The sequence below is a fragment of the Rhinolophus sinicus genome, linkage group LG11, assembly GCF_036562045.2.
Source record: "Rhinolophus sinicus isolate RSC01 linkage group LG11, ASM3656204v1, whole genome shotgun sequence".
In the NCBI taxonomy this organism is placed as follows: domain Eukaryota; kingdom Metazoa; phylum Chordata; class Mammalia; order Chiroptera; family Rhinolophidae; genus Rhinolophus; species Rhinolophus sinicus.
The window spans coordinates 37,119,766-37,145,386 of record NC_133760.1 but is presented as its reverse complement, the minus strand read 5'-3'; the positions used below and the strand labels follow the sequence as shown (position 1 = coordinate 37,145,386).

Sequence of the window (25,621 nt, the reverse complement as noted above, 5' to 3'; positions counted from 1 at the left end):
CCTGCTGCAAAAGCAGGCAGGATCTGATCTAACAAGATGGCCAGGGGGATTGCTGCACCTGTCACTAGGACTCAAAAGAGTCCCTCAAAAACATCCCCACCTTGATGAGTGAACACGGGAGCCCCTGCAAGCAGCAGGTGTTTGGGAAACTGAAGAGAAGAAAAGCTTTCGGTAGGGATGCAACTCAGAACAATGTCCTCTACTCTCCCTAGAATGGCAGCCCACTCAGGAAAGTCAAGCTTTCCTGTAAAGCAGATTTCCATTAAGACCCTCTCTCATCCCAGTGTGAGAGCAGACCTTTGCAGGCTTCCTATTCAAAACTAAATTCAAAAGGTCTTTATAAGAGACCTCAAAATATTAATATCCTTGTGAATTGCCAGTCCACTAATTTTCATAGATAGCATCTATATAACATGTCCATCGTGGGCTATGCGCTCTCCTAGACACGGGAGCGGGGACAGTGCTAAGAATTATTATGGTCTGCTGCAGCGAAAGTGGTGGAGGCAGAAAGACCTGAGTCTGAATCCCAGCTCACCGGCTGTAATGATAGACGAGATACTGAAGTTCTCTGAGCTTCAGTTTTTATCTTCTGCAAAAGGATGATGATAACGCCTAGTTTCCAGGCAGTAGTGACACTCAGAAACAAGACACCCGTAAAGCAGCCAGAACTCGGGGGACACTCACTAAACTATGAGGATGGTATTGACACGGTCCCTGCCCTCGAGAGGCTCTGGTAAAAAAAAAGTTAAATGAATGAACAAAGTGTTACACTGTGTGACCTCTGCAGTGGGAATAAGCAAAGCACAAGAGTCACACACAAAAGCAGTCAAAAGTCAAACTAGTCATGGGGATGTGAAGTATAGAACAGGGGATATAGTCAGTACTATGGTAATGTGTGGTGGCGGGTGGGGGGATCCTTTGTAGGTTATATAAATGTCTAACCACTATGGTAGACACCTGACATTAATATAAAATAATACTGAATGCCAACTGTAATTGAAAAATAAACTTTAAAAAGTTAAAAACAAAAACTCTGCCCTAAGGTGGTTTGCGGGAGGATGAGGGTGGTACCAATGAGGAAAGGGGTGGTACCTATTACACCAAAGGTGAGGCTCATTTTAGTCATAGAGCCTCAGCCTAAACACTGCTCAGGGCAGAGACTTACTCTCCACAAATATACCCTGCTCCCTGACAGGCCATAGAGCACGTGTATGCCATCCTTCATTGCCTGAGTGCCAGAGAGGAGAACCATGAGAGGGTTGTAAGTTTCCTCCAGCATCAGCCTGCCTGGGGTTTGAATTCTAGTTGAAGCACGATACTTACCAGTTCTACAACTGCGGATCAGTCAATGACACCAAGTATAATAATACATATACCTAACAGGTTCAGAGGGAATATTCAAAGAGATAATCTTGCTAAAGCATTGAAGAAAGGCCAGAGCGTATGGTTATTCTTAAATTGTGCCAAATACTCTGCAAGGATACTCTGGCATCTGCTGTGTTGTTAATGATTCTGGGACAGGGACATTTAATCCCAATTTAAATGTGTAATAGACATTTCTTGGATGAAACGACCAAGTGGCACTCAGAACGAAATGCGACACGATTGGTGTCCTACCTGAACTCGCCAGAATCAGGTAAAAAGTAATAATAGACCCTGAAACAGTTTTATACGATGACACAGCTTCATTTGTTAGTATGAAGACATGAATAAATACTTATATTCAGAGCCCAAAACACTATCCATTAATATAATATCTTACATTTAGATAAAGCTTACTATGCCTTACACTGTATTGTTCAAAACTGCGGCACAGGATAACCAAATCATAATCAAATGACTTACCCAAAGAACACCTGCAATAAAAAGCAGACTATTATTTGAATCTAGGTAATCTCACTCCCAAATTCTCTTTCTTCCCACAGCCCCCACTCTCAGCATATAAATATTTCATGAGCATATACTGTGTGTCTGGTTCCAGAAATAGAAAGGCAAACAGGTTAGAGCTCTTATCTTCAGGAAGCAGAGTCTAAAAGGTAAAGACTAAGAAATATGTACTTATAATGTTTAGTGAAACACAGTCTGAGAAGTTACAGAATACAGAGTGATGGGTATGCCACACGTCTTGACAGCATCAAAGAAGGCTTCCTGGAGGAAGTGTCATCTAAATGGTGAGAAGGGATTACCCACCTGGGGAGGGGTAGGTGTGAAACAACATGTAAGTCAAGCAATGGACAGGAACAAGACCACTAACTAATCCAGGATCTCTGAATGAACCTGTACCTAGCGTTTTTCAAACTATTACTTACTAGCTCATTCAATCCACAATCATGGCGTCTTCACCCTACCTACCAAACTCATCCTAGTCACAGCCACTACAGACTTCATGGCAAATAGGGTGCCTTCATCTCTGCCAGTCCTCTGTGAAAAGAGCATGTTTGATTTCATTGAAGCTTTGAGGATATTAAAATATATGCCCTCCCGTGGAGAGGGAATGGGAGACAGATGCGTGCTCTTATGACCCAACTCTTCATTTTTCAAGAGAAAGGGGGAGTGACTTGGCAATGTGCCACAGTTGGTGGCAGAACTCTGGCAGAGCTCCAGGGAGAAACTGGCCCGACTCTGTGGAAACCCTTCTTCTTAGGTACTGGTCATTCCTACTACTTCCCTCTGCAAAGCTTTCAGCACCTGAAACACTCATGTACCCCTATTCAAATTCGGCCATATTCTTGAACCGCTTGTACTATTACTTTATAATTACTGAAACAGTTGCAGTTTTTAAAATATTTATTTAATAATGGAAAACCAATAGTTTTTTTCCACAAAAAGATTAAAGTGAATACTTACAAATTGTTTGGGTAATATGAAATCATCAAGAAGGATTATACACACTCACATACACACACACTGTATGTATGGATATAGTAAACCAACACGGAAGACAACATATGTATATACACGTACATTTTCTCTCTATATTTTTAGATACTCTTCAAAATAACCCTATGATATAAGTATTATTACTCTGTTATCATCATGCCCCTTTTAGAGATAAGCAAACTGAGGAACAGAGAGTTGATATGTTAAACAATGTTTTATTTTACTTAAATAGATACTGTCAAAGCTGTTTCCCTTCCGTTGAAAAGACCAGCAACCGTTAGAGGTGAGGGTGTACTGCGACATATTTAACAAGTAGCTCTCGAAAAGAATACCCAATTTCTGATTTCCATGATATAAATATTTCCACCGTGACCAATTACAAGCGTCATGTGACCCTTAGCCTACTTTAGGACAGTTCCTGAAAATTTAACAATCAGCTCTGATAAGCCCAGTAAGAGTTACCTCCAGGATACCCCTGGGGGGAAGAGAATGCTTCTCAAATTTTAATTTATTTATTTATATATATATATATATATATACAGGTCACCTCTAACTCTTTCTCAAAAGTGGATTCTGGCCCGTAAACCAGGTGGGGCATGTGAGACTGCATTTCTCCTCATCCCCCCTGCAACACAGATGCTGCCAATTTGAGAACCAGAGTTTGAGAAGCCAGGGGTTCCAGAGAATAGACCAGCTCCCAACTCCGAACATGTCTTTAAGATGACCCGAGGGATTCAATGATGGTTATGGTGGGCAGTCACTTCCTGCTCAGTGCCATCTAATGTCATGCCCTTAAATTATTGACTATCATTGTGTATACAGGACCACATACACATATCAGACACTGGAGTGTACAAATATGTGGGATTTTGCATGACGTCATAAAATTCTTCCCCCATTCCATGTCGACATTAGTAGTGACACTGGGAAAACTGTCTGGCTGACTGGTGCCTTCACTGGGGGTGATGAGATTTGGTCTTCACTTCAACAAAGTCCGCTTCGAGAGAAATGGGATTCTCCTGTGACAATTAGAACCATACTATTTATATGCTTGCACCCCTGCCACAGGCAGAGCTAGTATTGGCCCTCTTGATAATCAGAAAATAGCTTTATAGGAATGTTTGAGATGCAACCAAAAATTATGTCACTGTTATCAGAACTAATAAACATTGTGAATAGTAACTGTGTACACAGATTGCTTAATTTGGTGCAAGGAAGAAGAAATTGAGCAAGGTTGTAAAGCTTGGGTAAAAAAAAAAAAAAAATCAATTTATTTTTAGATTTTCCAACCACAATACGTATGTCTGGCCAAGCAATCCACTTGATTATAATGTTGCTGCATTGATTTATGCCCAGAGAGGGAGATAAAGAGATTTTACAGTCTCTCTGGAATTCTTACAAATAAAAAAGTCTTTAGAATTCCCCCTCCCCCCCCCCAATAAGAAGATATCTTCTCTTGGTTAAGAAACTCACAGCCCAACTTTTCATTCACACTCACATTTTAGAGATAGTTTTGATTACAACCTGGATGTCACTCTGCTGACCCCCAACATTTTTTTAAGGTGAACTCGGGTCAATTCTCAAATATGTTGTCATTATGCAAAAATATACTGCACCATCGATTTTGTAAACAGCATAGTTTAAAGTTCCAAATGATAAGCCACACACCATAGGTGACATCTAAAATAGAAACAGGCTTTTACAGACACTTTAGGATTCAATCCAACAGATTATTGTGGTTGACAGGAAATTATGCTTTTATTATCCACTGGGCTTAGTGGCCACAATATTTCATGGAAGCAAAAATGACACACAAGACCGGAGAGTTTCTATTAAAAATGTTTCTGACCTTGAATTTAGAGCCATTAGCAGGCTGCTTCAAAACAGGTAAATGCACATTGAATTCAAAGTGGTATTTCAGGAACACAGGGTATGTGATTCAGCATGTGGCCCAGAGCAATTCACGCCAAGCGCTGGGTGACTAGAGCAGGACAGGTAGGGATGGTTTTTGGATCTTAGAGAGGAACGATACATGCACGTGTCCAAATATGAATAATAACACATAAATCATCTTTCCTAAAGCCTTCAGAATTCCCTGTCCAGATTCCCTGGGCAGAATAGGATTCTAAATTTTTTTATGTACACACACACGTATCTGTTTATCTCTCCCCTCAACTGCAACTCTTCTGGTTATCTTTCTTTGGCACCAGACCATACACTTAACCAGCTTTCTATCTACCCAAAAGCATATCATTTACCCAAATAATACCTGCCAAATCCATTTTGCTCTGTTATTGACATGCTATTCTCTTTCTACGGAAAGCATTAGTTTCTTTAAGTTCTATAATTAGTGGTTAAAATAAATAAAATAAATACTTCTCCTTTCCTAAGATGGAGTCAGAACTTTGTTCTTCCCATAGAAGCTTCTTCATCAGTTATAGACATTTCAGAATGAATTGACTAGGTCTATGACAAAGCCAGGAAGGTCAAAATAAAGTCCCTTGTAATAGCATTATAAACCCAGACGTTTATTTATAAGACAACAACAACAACAAACTTTCTTAGAATCATACAGTTAGTTAGCTCTTAGGTTGGTGCAAAAGTTATTGAGGTTTTTACAATTACTTTTAACCTTTTAAACTGCAATTCCTTTCTCACCAACCTAATATAAAAGATGAATCTATTCTCTTGGATTTGCTAAAGAAAGAACTGTATTGAGATCATCTCCAAAAGATGAGTATAAGACCCACACTTATCTTGCTAATTAAAGACAGCGTAGTGCCAGAAAGCCATTTTCAAGTCTATTCTAAACCCCTTCCTTCTCCATTTAAAATAAACATATTTTGCTGTCTTTACATCACCTGCTCAACATTGAACAGTCAAAGACCTAATGAGTGAAAACAATTTGTGCCAGCCCTTTGTTGGAGGAGGTCACAGAGAAGATACCAGCTGACCCTTGAGCTGGACCTGGGTAATTGGAGGAGGCTTTTTCCCCCTCCCTGTCTTAAGACTGTACATTCTGCCCACTGTTCCTGCACTACCAGCCACTTCAAGAATGCAGCCTTGACAGAGCAATGTGTCATTAAGAACTGAACTGAATACATGAACTGAATACATACTGAACCCCGCTGGGGCCTCTAGGTAAACTTTTAAGCTTCTCCCAGGTAGGTGTGGAAATGTACTCATCCTGTGGTTTCCCAAGACAAGCATCCTATGTAAGTTCTCTTGCCTATTAAAACTACCACCTACGAATGTGGAATGGTCGGCCCCTTTCTCCACTCTTTCTTTGTCCTGTGTTCATTGTATTTCAATTTTTTGTTGTGTACATCACTAGGGAAAATTCCTGTATTCTATGTAGACAGGTAATAAAATAATCTTTTCCAACACTTGATTTTCTAAAAAATGGCATCAACCAAGTTGTATATAAATGAAATAGCATTTCATAAATAGCTTTCCTTACCCACAGCTAACATATAATGAATGACTTCATATAGTTTTATTAGGCCTTGAACAGGAGTAGTTTTACCCCCTTTACCATGTCTCTCTTTTCCATAGAAGATATGCCATCACCCATCATTATTTTTTCCCCAGAGGGCAAAGTATAAGCAATAGACATCTATCTACACTGGAGCTATGTACTTTCGATCACATTGTAACCATTTGTTGACAAACATGACCTGGTACTTTTTTTCTACAAGAAAAATTCCATTGCATTTCATAATCATCTATATTTTTATGAAATTGGTCCAAGTAGGGAGTTCCTATCAATTCAAAGATGAGGCCAAAGTAATATCTAAACACTTTTCATAAGGGAGCTCAGATATGAAAACACTAGTTAGAAATTGGGTTCAGGTAATGTCTTCTTCCAAAAATATCTAACAAAATTTTTTCCATTGATTTCAAGGAATTTTAGAACCACGGATGATAGTTAGAAACCAGAAGCTCTCCCTTCTTGCTTAAGAAATGTGAAAATGGTTAAAATCAGTTATATCCCATCACTGGGGCTACAGTCTATAATACTGAAACTGAAATGCAGCCAAGTCTCCCAGCATAAGAAGTCAAGATTCTGCCAATTAGATTAGACTGTGTAGTAACCACCCTTGCAAGTGCACCTTTCTGTCATTCTTTCATGTCTCAAAGACTTAATAGCCTAAAAAACCACCTACTGACACGGTTACCATGAACTACTAGGGACACCGATGGTAGAAAAGTAGCCTGTCAGACAGCAAGCCTTCACTTGACAAAAATAATATTGAGATATCACTGAGAATACATAGTTCATGAAAACGAACTAAATTGCTTATACAGATTCTAAAATAAGTATACTATCTTCAGCTACTATATGTTAGTGAAACTCAAAGACAAGTGTTTTACTATAACAAAAATAGGTATGGATTTATTTTTCTCATTTCGGAGCATGCCCATTTTGAAGATGGGCCTACTCAGATACAGAAAAGTTAAATTCTGCTTGTTAAGCTGAAATGGCAATAGACTAATGAAATGGAATGTGCTCTTATAATTTTTACATCAAATTTTGGAGATGAGGTTGCATAAACAAGAAGAAAGGCATCCCCTTATGATATTTATATCACTTTCCATCTACATTTTGTATGTTGTGTCACATCAGGAATCAAATAATCATATTTTATGCATTAATTTATTTAGAACGAATCAATGAGTAGGTAATATTATTCTTGCTGCTAATAGAATGTGAATATACTATGATAATATTTTCACTTAATGATATACATAGAAAGGATTAAGGAGATTTCATTTAATATTCTTTTGTAAGACATTCAATTTGCTTAAAATATCTGTAGATATTTTACTGCACCTTACAATGGGATATACATTTTTTTTTCGTGTGTGTATATGTGAGGACTAGGTATCTTGCTGATTAAAATCAATATACAGGAGTATAGAATTGTCTTCTAAGACACTCACACTTGAAAGTCACATGAAGTTAATGCGAATTGTTCCATTTAAGTACAAAATATATTAAAGGAAGAAGAGAGGGAGGGAGTAAAGGAGGAAGAGAAGAAGTAAGTTCTTTCTTGGTGATTTTCTTATACATTCCAAGCAGGAAAATGGTACAGACACTGGGTTACACATACAACGCTTCCATAATTACAGCATTTTTCCCCAATAAAACATAACTTTGCATCACATATCGTGTAATAGCCTTCTTGATGCAAATCTAAGTTTGCAGGCATTCTCATTTTTACAAAGCTGAATTATGTCATTTTTCTATTCCCATATAATTTTTAAAAAATGATATCAAGGGAGAAAAAATATGCTTTGTGGAACATGAATACAATTGATTTTTTTTAAAGAGAAAATCTGTGTCTAAAAATAAACTGAGGACGATTGATGAAATTTCTGTGGAGAAAATCGAGGTAGATCGTCACAATGTTAGATTCTGGTTATGACTGTGTCCTGCTCTGCCATTCACTGAGAATTGCTAGTGAAGGTAGGGAGGGCAGTCTTTGTTAACTATTAATACATTAAATAATTGTTTACCAGGCACTTATTCTGCCCTTAACCCTCAACCAACCATCATTCTAACATTTATAATTGTCTTTGGCAGTGAGAGTAGAGAAGGAAAGTGTTTGAGGTTCTAAATACAAGTGTTATTCTTTTATGATGCTTTCCAAAGAGATACAGGAAATCATATCTATATCTATATCTATATACCTACTAATAGAATTTTAAAAAAAGACTTCTAAAAGCAAAAAGATAGATGATATTTATGACACATGACATTTAAAACTCAGGAAATAAAAGCTTGGGACATGATAGAAAAAGGAAACAGTCCTGGGCCTGGTGCTTTGCCATAAAGTGCAGTGGAGACAGAGTTTGCAGCAACATATGGGAGAAGCAACTAAATGGCATCCCTTGAACTTATTTCTTTTCTGACCTTTTGAAGTTGCCAGGTTCAACTAATTTTCTCCTCATGGTTACATCTGAAGCGGGTTCCAGAGGCAGGAACCAAGAGTTCAGCAGAAATCTATTGCTCATCACAACCTCCATGGGAATGAAATGAGAGAGGACTAATAGCTCTTGGGTTAATTAAGCTCCACTAAATCATATGACGGCGTTGGTCCATCAAAATATTATTCCATTTCACAAGTACACATTTATGAGATTCTGGAAACAAATGTTCCCACGCCACAAACAGATATATTGAAACAAACAAACAAAAATTGGTCAATACACATTTCCGAGAAGCCAGGAGGGCAAATCAAATAATCTAAGGCAGATGAAATGGCAAAAGGAACATGATAAAAATCTCATACTTGAACCAATAAATGAGTTAATTATCTGGACACATTTTCAGGTTCTCTAGACTTAAGGTGTGTGTGTGTGTGTGTGTGTGTGTGTGAACAACACATAATGCAGAACACAAGAATCAACATTGGTTTAATTCTATACTCAGTAGGGGGTGTATCATACACCAAAGTTGTGTATTTTCCTAAACTAAAAGGCAAAGTTAGTCCATTTCAGCTGTGAATGACAACAGTGCTGAAAACAAAGAAAAAACTGCATTTTTTCCTGCTTCTCTGAATAACATTGTAAGAAATATAAAATGACTGCAACCAATACCAGCAATACCAGTGAGCACAATATTTTACCAAGAAAGTCTTGGCACCTTATATTGCATCGATAATTAAAAAGTGACTATGATTATGCGTGATCTTTGATGTTGTCAAACAAAAAAACTTTGCTGATGGAGCAGAAAGGTGTGGTTAGAAATATAAATTGAATGTCATTTTACCCACGAAAAGCTTCTGAAGGCTTTGCATGGAAAATTTGCTCAAATTGGAATGTAGATAAAGCTGTAAGGTGTGCCACCTTGAGTAGAAAAACGAAGCTAATGATTTTTATTTTCTTTAAAGCATTGATTTACTTATAATAATAAGGTTTTCCAAACAGCTGATGAAGCGTGGAGTCTAACTTTTCTAGATGTGCTTGTTCCTTTTTCCTAACCAATAAAGAGTGAAAGGAACCTGGAAAGCAAAGCCCTGAGGTACAGTTTCTTGAATAGAATCATTATACCCCCATTCTTTGGAGTTTCCTTGCTTTGCTCCAACAATCTGATGTTCCCCACTCACCAGGAGTATCAGGCCTTAAATCTGGGCATAGTTTACAAGGAAACGTTGCACCAGGAGTATATTTATATAACAGCCTCTACAAAAGCCTTCCCAAGTGGTCTATTCCATCCTGTGGAGCGTGTCATATAGGTTGTTGGTTTGGTTTTTCACATCAAGCATATCACCACTGACTATTTAAAGTATGTCCCGTGCTAAATTTAGGGGTTGCTTTGGATGACTGCTGCCTTGATCAAAGTTCTATATAATACCCAAATAAAGTTATTTTTCTGGTTAAAGAGTCCCTTCCCGTTAGAGCTGATATATGTGTGGCAGGCAAATGAAGCTCCTATTCAAGTGAGGGCTGATATAACATTGTTCTGCAGCTAAGTTCATAACACCCTCAAGAGCTCACAAAATACATCCCAAATGCCAAACATACAACCATTAGTCCCCTCCCTCCCCCCACCCCCCCCAAAAAAAATGTTAGAAGTCTTGGGTGGAGAGATTTATCTATCTGGAGTCTTGAGAGTTTTAGGAGACTGTAGATTGTAAAACAGAAGAACTGATTTTTAAGTGTAATTAATAATGGGAAATACAAGGTCCAGGTTGCAGGAGAGAAAGATTAAAAAGTTTGAGCGACAGCATTACAGCACTGATTTCAAAAAACACCATCCCATGCCTCTAAAACATCTGGCCTGTTTGGGATGGTTACAGGATACCCTGACAGTCATTTGGGTGGTGTGAGGAACATAATTAGGAAGACGACCTGCCACTGAACAGCCTTGAATGAAGCACTCCCCGGAGTGTTCTCTGTTTTCAGAACAGATTTTTCTCAACTCCAAGCCCTCTTCAGAGCTAGAAACACACACACACACACACACACACACACACACACACACACACGCACACCCCATATATCTCAAAGGCGGGTTAGAACCCTGTGACTGCTCCAGCATGGGATGCCTATGCAATGGGGAGCTTCAATTCTGCTAAAGCCGAATTGCAGCACATTATCAGTAGTTGTATTATTTAATAAGAGGAACAGCCCTACAGTTTTTTTTCAGCCACAGATCTCAGGGAAGTGGGAAAACATGTCTGGACGTGATGATTATGGAGAACTCCCTTTGAGCAGAAAAAAAAAATGTAGCCCTCAGTGAACATCCTTCAAATGTATCAGGCCTCTCCGTAAGGAAATCTCTCTCCCTCCACCTCCACCTCTCTCTCTCTCTCTCTCTCTCTCTCACACACACACACACACACACACAATCCAGACAAAACCCCTGCAAAAGTGGACATAGCTGATGAAAGGCAGTAGCCAGGCAGGAATTTCAGTTGTGTTTCGCATGACGGATAGGGCTCATTTTGCATGCAGTGAGGTACAGCCGCGAGGTTGAATGAATGGAAAATCCCACTCGCGAATCTTACATAAATATCTCTTTCCCACATATAGTTTTCCAGTTGAAAAGCTCCTATAATGAAGCCGGAGGTGACAGCCCAGGAATGGCTGTTAACCATTGAAATGGCTGTCAGGAGTGTTGTAAAGAGGACAGACGCTTCCAAACCGCCCCCATCAACCCCAATCCCTCCCCTGGGCTCGGCGACGGTACCCGATGCAAGAGGACAGTGCACTTGCCTACCTTCTCCTGTGTCCCCTCCTTCCCATTGTCAGCCCACAAATACCGTGAAGCCCAGTGAAAGAAAGCAGGCGGCTGATCTGATTATCAGCTCGGACGCGCTAAGGGACTGACTGCTCAAGCTTCTTAAAGAGGAAACTCTTGTGGAATCTTCAAGAAAGGGTGGTAAAGTTGAAAGGACCCTTTCTCCCTCCTGCATGCTCGGTTATAAGCTACAGCCTTTAACTGGAGCTGAAGTGAGCAGCTGCCAGCCTGATTTTGCATTGCAGACTAATGTTGTGCGTTTGCAACGATAAACAATTAATGTTGTTTGATTTCTTACATTTAGCAACCCAAGCAAACAGCTGCCATCTCCTTTCGCGGAGGCAAAGGGCTAGTCCTTGACTTCCCGCAGGCTCTGTACCTGCGGGGAAGGGTCAACGACAAGGGAACTTTGAGGTTTAGGCCAGGTTGGGTGGGGAGAAGGCTTTGGTCTTGGGGAGGGAAAAGGCGAAGGAAAACGTGGATACCTGTTGGCATCACCGTTGGCGGCGGCAGGTTTTCACTATCTCCCAACCTTTGCTGGAGCCTGGGAGACGGGAGTAGGTCCCGTATGAACCTGTTACGCTCTGGCAGGACTCAGGAGAGCCCTCTCTTCCCCCGGTCCTGCGAGGGGCGCGGCCCGCCCCCAAGGATTGGCGGATAAGCGCTGTGCGATGAAAGAAAACACAGCTCCCGGCTCAGCAGGCGCTGTTAGAGTTGGGGACCGAGGAGTCCCTGGCTCTGGGGCCTTCTGTGAGCTCAATCTCGCCGGATCAGAAAGGACACTGCCTGGGGGTCCTGCCTGGGTGCAGGGCAATGTCTTGGAGACTGCAGAGCCCCGGGGTGACGCGGAATCCCGCAAGTTTGCAACCGGCACCGCGCCTCCCAGGCTGGAGCAGCCACTTGTGGGCAAGCCTGGAGCTGGGGCTCTGGCTGCGGAGTCGCGATCCGCATCCCCACCGCGGGGGTCGCCCTCCCTCTCCTCGGGGGTGGAGAGATGCAGCAAACCAGCAAGAGGGCACCCCGGCCCCTTCGCCCCCTTTCCTCGCGGGTTGGCGCCCGCCTCACAACCAGCGGCAGGTGCTTCCCATTCACTGCGCGGCCCCCGCAGTGAAGGCGCGCGACTGCAGCCGCGTCTGCCTGGCTCGGGAGGCAGCGGAATCGCCAGACGACTGCAAGGAGGGAGACCGGCAGGAAAACTGGAGGGGCACAGCCGGCTTGCTACTCCCCAGGATCGACTGTCACAGCAGTTTGCGAAAATCATCAGGCAAAACCCTGTGGTGACCCCATTGGCTGTGCATATCAGGAAAGAAGACGCAGCTCAGCCCGGCGCCTGGGCTGGGAACCCGCATCCACCATCTGAGCGGAAGGAGGCGCGCAAGGTGTCCAAAAGGGCATGGGAATTCCTAAAAGAAACGGCCCCTTCTGGGTCCTCCCGGCGTGGAGAAAAGCCTGGGCGGGGGGAGGGGGTTGCACTTACTCTTGTAGGGCTCAGCACTGGCGAATTTCAAGCCTCCTGGTTCACAAATGGCTGGAGGGACGCGAGGTCGGCTCCCGAGGGCGGCGAGCACCGAACGGTCCCCGCGCGCTGGGCAGGCGCCTCCGGATTCCGTTCATGCCTCTCGGATCTGCGGGACTTGGCGCAGAGACGCGGGGCGGGCGCTCTGGGCTCTGGGTGTCCGCAGCCCCAATTGCAGCGGCTGGGTGCAAGCTACCGTCTGTGCGAACACCGGCTACAGCGGACCCGCTTCGAGGAGGCAGGGAGGTTCCAAATAAATCCACTAATTCTGGGCTGAGCGCTTCGGCGTGCGAGCCCGCCTGCCTGCCAAATGTAACTGTGAAGTGATGTGGAAAAGTGAGCCGGGTGCCTCCCCTGACGGATCTCATTGGGCAGAGCGCAGAGGCAGGTCTACCACTTGGAAATTCGTGTAAGCTGCCCCCCTCCCCGCCCCCTCCCTGCCTTCCCCCTTCTCTCGCGCGTGCTGGCTCCTTGGCGCTTCCCCCTACCAAGTGGGCGCACAACTTTTCGCTCCTCGCGCGGAAGCACGCCCCGCGCGTCTCCGCCGCCAAAGGAGGCAGCGGGTGGAGATGCGCCCTTCCACGTTATGCACGCAGCCCGCGGAGCGCCAAGCACCGGGGTAAGAGGGCTGGCACAAGCTGAAAGGATGCGGAGGAGGTACCTGTGAGCTTTATTTCTCTGGAGGCTCACCTGAGCTGTGGGGCTGGCATTCTCTTGAAAAGCTTCTCAGTGACCCACAGCTGTTTTCCGGGGGAGGAAAAGGGCCACATGGCAAAAGGGTGCTTGTGGGCAGCTTGCCTCGTTATTCCAACAGCGTATCGTGGACAGAGTCGACTGTAAACCAATGCCTGGTACTCAAGGCGATAGGGGAGAGAGGCCTCATGTAGAGGTCCTGTGGGTGGAGGGCGTTCCTAGTAATAGCCCCAGGCTCTACTTCTTTGGGAAGATGAGATAAGGGAGAGCAGAGCAGCAGCCACAGTAAGAAGGTGTGAAAAGAGGAGCAGAACTTGCTTGGGAAATAAAGGGAGACATCGCTGTCTTCTCAATGTGCCCTGGCCACCTGATCACCCCTCAGGCACCATGCGTGCAGCTCCTCTGTCCCCACCAAGAGATGCCCTGTGTGTGGTCCCTGCAAGTCCTCTGATGGACTCCACTCATCTTGAGAAATGGCCACTCTGGCGTAGAACCAGTGCCACAAGAAGCGATCATGAATTAGGAGGTCGTTTCTTTTCTTCTCATCAGTGAGGCCACCACGCAGAAATATTCAGCCGTCTTTTAATAAAATCAGTGAAAAATTAGATGAACTAACTCTTAACTTTTTGTTTGTTTAACTCCCTTTATAGGTCAGCTCAATTTAGTCCATTTTCCATGCACGAGAGGTGAGCTGTGAGGGTGTTACCCTCTGGGGGCAGAGCCGAAACAGAAGGAGAAAAGCGCGTGCAGGGGACCAGATACAAGGTCTGTAGAGCTTGTACTGTCTGACTCAAATTAATGAGACAGAGTGAGCAGAATGAGAAAACAGACACAATATGCTTATAATATTTATGCAGATTTGACATTTTTTGTGTGTGCTGAATCTAACATCCCATGGTGAAATGTTGAAAAGAATATTGACTATAGGTCTAATATCTGTCGGTTTCACATTCTAGCTGTCATGGGCAAGAAACTTAATGAATTATTTCAGAGAGGGAGAACTGAAGAGAACCAGGAGGCATTTTCCCCCCAGGCAGTCACTAAGTAACTGTTGGTTCTTTTCTCAGACTCTGCTGATAGGGTTTTCAGGAACTGGCTAAGTCTGTCTTGGAAAAAGAACAGAAAAAGAACAGCCCTCACACCTCAATCACAATATAACTGCTGCTAGACCAGGTAGTCCCAGGTGGACAAAGAAATAGATCACATCTTGGGTTGGGCTTAATTTTCCGACATTCATTTACACTTGGAACAAATGATCTGAACCTTTGCTTGGGGTACCTTCCTACATCAGTGAGAACTAAAGAAAAGGTTATGTGTTACTGAAGCCTGGGCTTTGTCACAAATAACACTCATCTCAAAAGAAAGCCAGACCGTAGTAATAGACAATATCTTCAAATCTCATTTTCTTAAAGAAAAATAAAAACTATTCTGAAAAAATGAAACAAGTCAGAATCCAACGCCTTTACATACCTTGGGTTAGGATGAGTTTATTTTCACTCACCTTATCCACATTTACTCTGAGAGCAGTTACACACATTGTCTTCACTGAGTTTTGGCCAACCTCGAATTCACGGTAGCCTTCTCTTCTCTGCTCATCTGTGCTCAAAGCACTGCAGTAGGGTTTTCTCCTGTATCATAGAACAGGTCTGGATGATTAAGCAGTGTGAAAGAGGATTAGGATGCTGTTTAAAAGCCCTATAAGGATATTTCTAAAATAATCAGGGATGCTGAAAGACAAGGCATTTGCCTCTTTAGCAATTCCACCTACCCTTAATAGGATGCAGTGCAATGCCACAATGGTGAGACCCTAACTCACTCCTTAAGGAAGTGTTTTCTTTTCAACATCCCTTCCAGGGTTCCAGCCTTCCAGCAGGGAGAGGACTATGTTACATAGGCTTTTAGAGTGCTGACTGAAATTGCATGTGTTGTAGAGCCTTTGGGGGGGAGAGGGGGGAAGAATTATCTGATAGGGCAGAAGTATAATCCGAGGAGATGGGGGAGGGGGTGAGACATTTGCATTCAGAACAATCTTGGATGACTGATGCACTAGGTAGGATGAGGCAGGATGTCTGTCTCCAGCCTGGGTTTCGGTGACAAGCAGACAATTTTGCAGAGGAGTCTACTGCAGTTGAATGAGATGGCGAGAGACTTCATGTAGTAAAAGACACTTTACTTTTTCATTGCAGATGGGACTTTTGTTATAATTTTGACTGAGAAAGACAGTAAACCAAATGACTGGTTAGTTGGAGAGTGAGGGATCAGATGGCTTACAGGAAGCAGTGCCCTGGCAAAGCTAGGAGGACTCCAACTTCTCCAGTGAGCTGGTAATGGCAGAATGGAATGTATCAATTATTGGCTGCATTGAATTTCAACCTTTCTTCTTGTCAGTCTTCCGTACATGCTTAAAAACTAAAATAAACTAACTTAAAATATCCCCCAAACAAACAAAAAAAGAGTTTAACATGGTATGCTCACTGAGAACTTTCAGATTCATTGGATTGCCTTTAAATATAGATTGACGGATTCATTCATTCATTCACGGAACACCTCCTAAAGGTGAAAAGTGGAGGAATGAATGAAAGGCATCCGCCCATGAGTGAAAGGATTTCACAACGTGTTACCTGTCAAGGGTATTTGCAAATAAGAGTTAAAATAAAAACTTTTTAAGACTATGAAAAATGAAGATGGCCAAAACACAAATGTAAAACCAGTTAGCATGTGATATTCTCCAGAAATTCATAGTCCTTTTTTTCACATTCTAAGTTAAGAAATCCTAATGAAGAAATCTGAAAACCACCATGTCGGTTACTTTTGTTGTTGTTTTATTTTGAGGGGGGAGTAAGTAATACATAACAACTGTGGCATTAGGTAAAAGGAACTTCAAATTTTATTTTCAATTTCAGTATTGGAGCATACATCATAAGAATGAAACAAATTGAGAAAGCTGTTTTAAAAAATTTGTAAATGTTGAAATATAATAAATTTAGGAAACTTTTTTTCTAAGTTTCAGAGTTTGTTTCAGACAGTTTTATTTATTTATTTATTTATTTATTTATTTATTTATTTATTTATTTATTTATTTTTGCTAAAATCCTAAACAGATATGATGGTGCTCAAGTTACAATATGTGAGCAATTATAGTGGTTCTACCCAAGCTATGATTTCTGGACCAGGTTCTGCCTTTGTGTTCTCAGGGGACTTGTTAGAAATTCAGATTCTTATGCTTGAATCTGGGTGGGGCTCAGAAATCTGGGTTTTTACCAAATGCTTCAGGGGACTCTGTTGCTTACTAGGGTTTAAAACCACTAGGCTATTCTTTTCTCAGGTGATACAGCATATGAGAAAAATAAATTGATGGTGTATTAGATTAATACTTATTAATTTTGTCCTGGAATATTCTATAACCGAATACTATTTAAAAAATAAAATAAAATAAAGAAAAAGAAAACTGTATGTACACTAAATGTATCATGTGATTACTTCACCAAGTCTGTTATAGGATTTGGAAAACTAAACTGATTTCTTTAGACGTGGCTCTGGATTCTTTGGCTAAAATCATCAGTGAGCTTGCTATTCAGAGTTGTGATACTCCACCTTTCTTGGCTGCTGGTTTTAGCTGTCCGTGAAATTAGGCCTGGATCTCTTAATATTGACTATAATTACTAATCTTGAGCTGGCCATTATATTTTCAGTAAATGGAGGTGTAAACACTTTCTGAAAACCATATCTGTGCTGAGAGCATTTTGGAGAAGCTTTTCAAAATGGCATTATCTCCCATCTCCCCAGGTGCTAGAAAAGAGATAAACTCCAATTCAGCTTCTAAAAGAAACTGGGGGGGGGGGGGATGGCAGTAGATACATTTGGGGGGGGTGTAATAGATACATTTAAAGTAGATACATTTAAAGGGACTGGGATAAAGCTATCAAATAAGCCAGCCCAGGTTCTGTGGACTACAGTTAGCTGTTTTTCAGTTTCTGTTTGTTTTCTGAAAAAGAACAGCAACTTGATTAATATTGTAGATCCCTTTTAACTTGGGAACCATGAAGAGGGAAAAAAATAAAAATTGTTCACATTGTGTTTTTTTCTTTTTAAGAAAAAGAAGAAAGAAAGGGAAATTGAAGGGAGCCTTTCCTCCGCCCCCACCCCCAAAGTATTACAAGTTTCACAGATCAGATTGTATTCAATATTAAAACATAATTATTTCAATGTAATTGATCTTAAGTGTGATCTAGAAGATCACCGGCATTTGGAATTTGCAACATATACTAATGTGTCAATACACATATATAGGGGAATACAGATGCATGGGCGAGGAGAGGTACGGCCGCATCTCTTACTATGCGTAGTAACTAGAGTTTATAATTCTGATCAGTTGTTATCAAGTTGGTTTTTCCAGGGAAGACTGCTGTATATGCATTCGGCAAATGTTCCAAGAAGTTCAAAGGAAATTGCATTCCTGAGAACGTGACCAAAATTTCTTTATTAGTCAAAGCTGCACAATGCACTCTAAGGATTTTTTGTTTGTTTGTTTGCTTATTTAAGATACGCAGCCGCGTGGAAACCCCGGCACAGCTTTTAGGCTGCCGGCCCCTGCCTGCGCAGGCAACTGGTCCCTTTGACTGCACGTCGTCGTTTTTTTTTTTCTGTTTTTTTTTTTCTTCCTTCTACCTCAAGTGCCCTCTAGCGTGCAATATCTGTGCAGGTTGCTATGTAGTAGGAGGTAGAAAGAAACAAGAAATATTCTACCAATTGCTATCCTAATTCCTGAATTGCTCCGCTTTTCCTTTTCTCCTTTCTCAGCGGGGTGATTTCCAACAAAGTGTTTGACAAAACAGGAAAAAAAAAAGGTACTGTTACGTTTGCATGAAAAACAAATCACTCATTTACTAAACTGGGAAACAAATGCTAGTCGTTTCTCAGGGGTTTCTTTTGAACATTCATCATAATTTTCCAGAAGTTTCATATACTCTAGTAATCAGGCAAATAAAAGAAAGTAAGTTGCTCCCTAGGAAGAAATTCTGTTTTGTTCCTAACTCGTGCAGCCCAGCTATAAGACATTGGATGCAAATTGATTAACCTCTCCATGGGTTTTCAGCTTGTGTCTCCATAAAAGTGCCTAATACTTCTTTCTTGCCTCAGGGGGGTGGTATGAGGCCTAATTGAGGTTTATAGAACAATTTCAGTTCCTCAGATGCAGTTTGATATACAGTTGAACCTACCTTTCATCTTGCATCTACTCTAACACAGTTTCAAATTTTCTTTGGTAGTCCAAAGGGAAACTGTGATCACGATCTGTATTTTCATAAGCACACCATTAAAACAACTTTATTGTAAATAGCGGAATTGCTCAAGAGACTTGGAATGGTAGGAAGTGGGAAAGAATATTTGGAGAAGAAAAACATGCTTGCTTTCACAAACATGTCTGCGTGTGAATAAATATAGCTAAATAGGAAGGCAAAATTCCTACAAGACATACATTTGGGCGTATCTCCCTAAATTTTAAAACAAGCTAACAATAACAGAAGGTAATTTTACTCACCCAGACGCCACCCACTAAACACTTAGTCAGTGAGAGAGAAGCAGATATCTGTAAACACACTTATGTATTGGCATCCGTTCACATGGTAGGATATCTAAACACCTGTTACGCAACTCTGAGATGTATTTACCAATAATATGATGATTTCAGAGCACTGTGTTTTGCCAATACCCTCATAGCTATGATGCTTTCAAAAGAAAGTAAAGAGGGCGGCAAATTAACTTTATAATAGACTCCATTAGCCTCTGTACATGCAGTGTCTCTATAATTATTAAGGCACTATGGATGGAAAGGCTACTGTTGGTGTCCTTTAAAGTATGAGAAAACTGAGGCTCAGAGAAGCTAAGTGATTTGCTCAAGGACAGGCAGTTAAAAGTTCAAGAGCGCAATTCAAACTCAGTGTTCCCAACACTAACTATAATCTACTACCACCTCTCAGTAACTCGATAGCCACCAATCTATGTTTTTACATGTTTGACTTAAGTTCCCCATTCCCCATGTCGGTGATGTCATACATTATTTTTCTTGTCTGTCTGACTGTACTCACTTAGCATTGTGCCCTCATGGTCCATCCATGTCGTTGCAGATGGAGGAGTTTCCTTTTTCGTGGCTGAATAGTATTCTATAGACCACATCTTTATCTGTTCATGGATGCTTGGATTGTATCCAGGTCTTGGCCATTGTGAATAAAATTGCAATAAACAAGTGAGGTGCATAAAATAAAGTAAAATAAAATAAGAAGACAAAATACTAGTAACAAGTATAATCTACTTTTAAAACAATGTATATCTCACTATAGAAGGGACTCATACATTGCAATTCAAGATAAACTAAACATTATGTGCCCAAACAGAATCAGACGCCTTAATCGCATGTGGTTTTGTAAATATGGACCCGATTCTATGGTTAACTAACTAAACCACATTCCCCCAATGTGTATTTTTAAAAAGCAAACAAGATGATTCTCATTCAGTACAACAAACCATTCTGGAGACCATTTCAGACAATGAAACCAAATGGACTCCAACGTCTTACTTAACTCTTCAGTACTGGAGTCCAAGGTTGACGCACACTTTTGCTATTACTATTTAGATTTGCATAGCCCTTCATCTATTTCCCAGCACATCAGCTCTCTTATTTGATCCTTGCAATAATCTTGCCAAGTGAGAAGAAGATAAATTATTTCCTCAGTGTTACAGAGTATTAAGCTTTTAGAGCCAAAAGGGCCCTTCGAGATCATCTAGTTAAACCTCTTCATTTTATAGAAAAAGAATCAGTTAAGGCTTTTCACTTCTGAGCCAAAAGTTACATAACTAACTCTTGACAAAATCATGACCCGATCCTCGGTCATCCTATGTCAGGTTGTCACTTGGCTCTGCAAACATTGGCCCAGGGAAAAATCATTAAGCTGACAACCTAAGTAGTCTTCAAACTATGAAGTCAGAAGAGTGGGACAGTGGGGGATCAAAACAAGTACTCAGAGCCAAATTAATGCAGTTTAGAAAAAGTCTACTTTCATTTTCTGGCGAGATTGTGTTACTCCCTGCACCTCATATCTGCTCCATCTAATAATATGTCTTGTCTTTGTTGAATTATTTCAGTGTTCTGGAGTTTGGCTCACTAATGCAGCCCAGAGGCTCCTTCAAAGCAGATGTTATGTGCCACAGATTTTTGGAGTGAGGATTATTTGGAAACCAGAAGAAGACAACAATGTCAGAGAAAACTAACTGTGCTCTTATATGTTCTTTTGTATCCCCAAAACGTTTTCTGGTATTCCAGTTGGAAACCCAAACAGAAGCCACTCATTTCACATAGAGATACGTAAGACTGACTCTGGCATTCTCCAAAAGCAGAGAAAACCAAATGCTTGTAGCTTTTGCCAAAATGATGGAGCATGTTGAATTTTGCATAATGATAGTCTGGCTTTTTTCCCCAAATTATCTCATTGTGCCTGAGCAGGGAACACCTTATTTTTCCCCATGTTATAGCCTTCCCTGAAATTACATAAGGTATATAATCAATTTTGTGGAGTACAATGCGATAATAAATGGCACTAGCAGTGGTAGGTATTATTATTGAGTGTTTAGTATCCTGTTAGGCACTCTAGGGATTGACAGGCATAGGTTATCTCGTTTATGCTCTACCATAACCTCCTCATTTTCAGATGAGGAAACGGTGGAGAGAAATGTATTTTATTTCTCTAAATCCCAGTTAGGCTTATGTTTATCTCTCCACTGTCACTTCATAGCACAATCTATTTGCCTAGTAGGCACCAACCAAACTAAACCTTGCTCAGTTCTTTGAAAAGGGGAAAGAGGGTAAAAGATATGGTGATGAAAAGAGACTTGACTTTGGGTGGTGAACACACAGTGCGATATACAGATGATGTATTGTAGAATTGTACACTTGAAACCTATATAATTCTATTAACCACGGTCACCCAATAAATTTAATAAAATCAGGGGAAAAAAGAAAATGTTCACTCCCTGATTTGGGGGTAGGCGTTGTGATGCCTGCAAGAAAGAGCCAGGTGTTTGAAGTCTTATGCACGTGGTTTCAAATCCTAGCTGAACACATTAGAGACTTTGTAAATTAGACCAGCTGGCTGGTTAACCAGTTTGATAACCACTCTGAGTCTCACACAGTCTGTGTAACAGGTCTTGTATGCTTTCTGGGATGTTTTTAAAGGATGCAACAAAAGAAACAGTGTCCATTTTTCAGCGCACATGTTAGTATCTTCTCAGGTGAGCCCATCGATACCGACCTGAAAAGAACAGATGGCCAGAAAACAGAGCTCCTGCGAGCCCGACAGTGAGGCTGATCTTAACTGTATAACGCTGTCTTGTAGCTACACAGGGCGTTCGGTCAGGCCTCCATCAGCCCCTCACATGGTAGCAGCATCCACTGTTCTCCAATTCCTCCTGAGCTCCAGGCATATCAGCCTTTCATCTTCAAATCATCACTTTCTAAACAGGTTATGCCTTGTATGGCCAATTACATTCCTTGTTGAAGATTAAAATTGTTTTTTCTTATGTTCCCCCCACCCACCACCACCCCTTCAGTTATCAGAGACGAATAACAGCTAATGTGAGAAGGAAGCTGGCTTCAGTGTCATTATTTGGTAACAAAATATGGATTAATAGTTTGCATTTAATGACCTACAGGAGAAATGATGGGATCTCAAGGCATAGACAAGAGAAAAAAAGGGCTACGGACAAGATCCTTCGTGAAGGAGCACTCTCCTACTGTCATGCAGGGAGGCCTGCGGGGTCTCTGCTCCCGCTCCCCACATAAGAACGCAGGACATGGTGAGGCCATAAAGGAACACCCACGGAGCCATAGATGGGGGAGTCATACCACTATATTCTCGCTGGTGGCATCCGCCTCTCTGCAATCCGCTCTTGTTAGCTCAGCCACCATCTTCTTGCTAGCCCCCATTTTTTTGCTAGCGTAGCCACAGCAGTTATATTAGTGGCCAATGGCTCACTGGTTACAGCTGATGGCCAACTAGCCACAGCTGATGGCCATCTAATCACAGTTGATGGCCATTTACTACCTGAGCCAGCACCTGTCTATGTGAGGCCGAGAGCCTGGAAACTACTTTCTGGGGCTCTGTCCCCACACCTATGTATCAGTTTTCAGCCAGGAGGGTGCTAAAATTTAGACAGGGAAAAGGACTAGCCACTAGGCTTCATACTAGTGTTCAAACTATTTGGTAGGTGAGTCTTTTCTTGGCCAGTCGAGGGCCTCAGAGGAGAAGTACCCTGCAAAAGAGTGGGTCAGCCTCATACTCACTTCCCTACTTATGAACTCCACTGGACATTTTCATTTATCCAATTATCTGGAAGCCATAGACGCTGAAGACTAGAGCTTGACCGGCTTTATACATGGGAAGGTGTCAGGGGAGGAAATCCGGACCCACAAATGCTGGGACTGTGACGGGCTGAGTAAGAGAGTATGGATTCTCTGGGGACTTGCGTAGAACCTGAATTTGCATAGCCAAGAACATGGTTTTGGTTTTGTGTGTTTGTTTATTTTTTACATAGATCATATGCCTATTTGGAGGTGCATTGTGATGGTCCTGCTGGTAATTCCGTGTTTCCCCGAAAATAAGACTGGGTCTTATATTAGTTTTTGCTCCAAAAGACGCATTAGCGCTTATGTTCAGGGGATGTCATCCTGAAAAATCATGCTAGGGTTTATTTCCTGGTGAGGTCTTATTTTTGGGGAAACACGGTTATAGAAGAGCTCTAGTCCCTCAGAGACACTCCTTGGAATTGCCAGTAGGTTTGGCTGCTACTCTGGGGGTGCACTTTGAATCAGCTTGTGGAACAGACCCTGAGCATAGAGAAATGGCTTTCTTTCTCTTCTTAATGACTAGTAGCCACCATCTCTTTCCAGATAGATCACAGGTAGACTTCTACTCCTGTCCCCATTTCTATACCTCTGCTATTCCTTGCACACATCTGCAGTAAGGGAGCTGAACACACTGTTCTATCATTTTATGTTTATTTGTCTGCCATCCTCTCCAGATTGATTCTGAGCTCCTTGAAAGCAGAGACTGTATTATCCATATCTGTATATCCCAAACCTAACCCAAATTCTGATACATAGTCGATATTAGGAATTGTATTATTTAAGGTAATGAACCAATGAATATGACTGCAAAGATAAATATGGTGTTGTTGTCAACAGTTAGCTAGAAATAGACCCAAATTTGGAGTTAGAAAAATCAGATGGCCCAGCAGATTGGTGTAGGGAACTCAATAAGAATAACAGATTTCACATGGAAAAGAGAGAGGGAAAAAAGAGGATGGCACAACAAAGTGAAAAGAAACAACACCAGGAAACTCAGTCTTCTAGAGCAGAAATAGAACAGTGAAGATAACAGACTTAAAGGCTGAACAATTGGAAAAAAATAAAAATTCTTCTAACTGACACAACTAAGAGTGACTACCACAAAACAATTCAGATGCCAAATGGTGATTTGCATGAGTAGTAATAATACTCGTAGAAATAATAATTATAATGACACCCAGTATTAATAAGAATCCATCGCCTCTAATTTAATACCTGAGTGTTTACAAAGCAGTTCTCATTCAGGAAATAAGTGACCCCTCAGGCAGAATGCATTGTAGACTTTACTCTCACATGCATCATTCCATCCCAAAAACAAAGCTCTAAAACATAGATTCCCAGAGTGCTTTCTTCCTCCAAAGCTATGAGTTTCCTTGAAGACCAGAGATAAGTATTTTGTTCATTTTTCCTTGAATCTCCAGTAGCACAGACGAGATGCTCGATAAATTTTTGTTGATTTATCATCTCATATCTATCCCACAGCAAGCTGCAAGATAAATAGATGGTGTCCAGGACCCCTATTTTTCAGATGAGGAAACCGGAAACAGATAGTCAGAACTGAAGCTGGGAAACCAATCTGAGATATTTGAACACATTTGCTTTTTCTGCTGTGCCATGCTACAGTCTAGAAAGATTACCAAGGTCACATTGCTCATTAATTACTTCTTTTCAGTTAGGAATTCTAAGAAAGCACATTCCTTTAGTATTCATGCAGAGGACCAAAGAAATCTCATGCCAAAGCCACCACTTCTCATGCTTTGCAAAAATCACGGGCAAGGCTTAGCACTTTTGAGTCAGTCTGGAGCACCTAAAGTACCCTTTCAAATTTTGAAGTGATGGAAAACAGGAAAGGCATTTTGCATCAGGTTGTAAAAATCCATGTGTATTCTAAGAGAAATGGAAACCATGCATTTCTGATTAATTTACACTTAAATCAGTGGAGTGTTTTGGAAAAGATATTTGATGTTCAAGAAGCCTTTTTAAAAGAGCCTAATGAGACTTTAAAGCTGTTTTTACCTTTAAAAGAGGAACTTATTTCCCCCCTTCCCAGGATCTTATACCCAAATGATGTAGTTCCAAAGTCTCATTTGTGAACAGAATCTTATTGCTCTCAAAAATCTTTCCACTTTCCCCTAACCAGAGGTGGTTAACCTGTATTTTTTTTTTTTTTTCATTTATCTGTCTATTTATTTTGACACTGTATCTTTTAATAGGACATACAGCTATACTTGTTTGTGGAGTATGTCAGAATATTGGATGTGATTTCCTCAGGACAACAAAAGCCTCAGGAGTATTCTAGCAAAAATGAGGGGTAAATTACGCAAAATCTACGTAATTACAAAATATACAAAATTACGTACATGATGTAACATCTAAAGTAGATTTC

At 41.2% G+C, this 25,621-nt stretch overlaps 1 protein-coding gene and 1 long non-coding RNA gene across 6 annotated transcripts in view; one reads left to right on the top strand and one right to left on the bottom strand.

Annotated features, from left to right (window-relative positions):
• CDH8 (cadherin 8) overlaps positions 1–13,683 on the bottom strand; it is a 324,676-nt gene extending 310,993 nt beyond the window's left edge. The window contains exon 1 of one of the 4 annotated variants that reach the window (XM_019755067.2): positions 13,107–13,683. The gene's annotated coding sequence lies outside the window, so the exon portion shown is untranslated. Of the gene's footprint in view, positions 1–11,608; positions 11,802–12,114; positions 12,740–13,106 lie in introns of those variants that run through there. The other 3 variants (XM_074314784.1, XM_019755057.2, XM_019755036.2) reach the window with 3 other exon arrangements.
• The window catches only part of LOC141567504 (uncharacterized), a 51,276-nt gene continuing 39,281 nt past the window's right edge, over positions 13,627–25,621 (top strand). The window contains exons 1-2 of one of the 2 annotated variants that reach the window (XR_012490162.1): positions 13,627–13,764; positions 14,489–14,603. This is a non-coding gene — a long non-coding RNA (uncharacterized LOC141567504). Of the gene's footprint in view, positions 13,803–14,488; positions 14,604–25,621 lie in introns of both variants that reach the window. The other variant, XR_012490161.1, reaches the window with a different exon arrangement.